The 1,870-nt window shown below is 42.5% G+C and overlaps 1 non-coding gene across 1 annotated transcript; it reads right to left on the minus strand.

Moving 5' to 3' along the window:
* Window positions 1-730: 730 nt before the first annotated feature.
* Window positions 731-803, minus strand: TRNAC-ACA (transfer RNA cysteine (anticodon ACA)). The gene has a single exon. It is a non-coding gene; the product is annotated as a tRNA-Cys (tRNA).
* Window positions 804-1,870: the final 1,067 nt, after the last annotated feature.

The raw sequence follows: 1,870 nt of genomic DNA on the forward strand, positions 1-1,870 counted from the left end.
GGCAGTCCTTGGTTCACATACTGCTGAAGCCTAGCTTGAAGGATTTTTAGCATAATCTTGCTAGCATGTGAAATGAGTGCAATTGTGTGGTAGTTTGAACATTCTCTGACATTGCCTATCTTTGGGATTGAAATGAAAACTGACTTTTTTCAGTCCTGTGGTCACTCCTGAGTCCTTTTTGGAGGTTACCAGTAGCCTTACCATAGAGCCTGTAGACTCCAGGATGGAATCACCTCAGGCCAAACAGCAAACAGAGAGGGAGCACAGCCCCACCCATCAGCTGACAATCAGATTAAAGATTTACTGAGCATGGCCCTGCCCACCAGAGCAAGAACCAATTTTCCCCACAGCCAGTCTCTCCCATCAAGAAGCAAGATCCATAATCCCACAGCCTCCAAAAGGAAAACCATAATCACAGAAAGCTAATCAAACTGATCACATGGATCACAGCCTTGTGTAACTTAAGGAATCTACTAGCCATGCCATGCAGGGGACCCAAGATCAGTGGGTCATGGTGGAGAGTTCAGACAAAACATGGTCCACTGGACAAGGAATGGCAAACCACTTAATTCTTGCCTCAAAAACCTCAGTAAGTAAGTAGTAAAGTTGCTCAGTCAGTCATGTCCAACTCTTTGCGACCCCATGGACAGTAGCCAACCAGGCTCCTCCGTCCATGGGATTTTCCAGGCAAGAATACTGGAGTGGGTTGCCATTTCCTTCTCCAGGGTATCTTCCCAACCCAGGGATTGAACCTGGGTCTCCTGCATTGTAGGCAGACGCTTTACCATCTGAGCCATCAGGAAGTATGAACAGTATAAAAGGCAAAAAGTTATGACACCAAAAGATGAGCCTCCCAGGTAGGAAGATGTCCAATATGCTACTGGAGAAGAGAGGCAAAATAGCTCCAGAAAGAATGAAGAGGCTGGGCCAAAGTGGAAATGTCTCTCAGCTGTGGATGTGTCTCATGATGAAAGTAAAGTCTAGTGCTATTAAGAACAATATTTAATAGGAACCTGGAATGTTAGGTCCATGAATCAAAATAAATTGCATGTGGTCAAGCAGGAGATGGCAAGAGTGAACATCAACATTTTAGGAATCAGTGAACTAAAGTGGATAGGAATGGGCAAATTTCATTCTGATGACCATTATATATTCTATTGTGGACAAGAATCCCTTAGAAAAAATGGAGTTGCCCTCACAATCAACAAGAGTCCGAAACACAGTGCTTGGGTGCAATCTCAAAATGACAGAATGATCTCTGTTGGTTTCCAAGGCAAACCATTCAACATCACAGTAATCCAAGTCTATGCCCCAACCACTAATTTCAAAGAAGCTGAAGTTGAAAGGCTCTAACGAAGGCCTACAAGACCTAGAACTAATACCAAAAAGATATCCTCTTCATCATAGGGAATTTACAACAACACAAGAGAGGACTCTATGCATGGACAGCATCGGATGGTCAATACCAAAATCAGATTGATTATATTCTTTGCAGCCAAAGATGGAGAAGCTATGTACAGTCAGCAAAAAAGAGACCTGGAGCAGACTGTGGCTCAGATCACGAGCTCCTTATTGCAAAATTCAGACTTAAATTGAAGGAAGTAGGGAAAACCACTAGGCCATTCAGGTATGACTTAAATCAAATCAAAACCTATTACGGTTTTTCAAAAGGGCTTAGGAGCCAGCCTAAAGCCTTTGTTGATCTAACCGCTAGTTTACATGAAATGAGGAGGAGTACAGAAACTTGTTAAACAACTCTGTAGAGAAGAATACAGCAAAATCCAGACTCTGGAAAACTGTAAAAGATAAACAACCTGGTTTCTCCAACCAGCAAATTGCATGAAAAAAAAAAAAAAGAAAGAAAATGGAG

This window comes from Bos taurus, chromosome 4 (assembly GCF_002263795.3).
Source record: "Bos taurus isolate L1 Dominette 01449 registration number 42190680 breed Hereford chromosome 4, ARS-UCD2.0, whole genome shotgun sequence".
Taxonomy (NCBI): Eukaryota; Metazoa; Chordata; class Mammalia; order Artiodactyla; family Bovidae; genus Bos; species Bos taurus.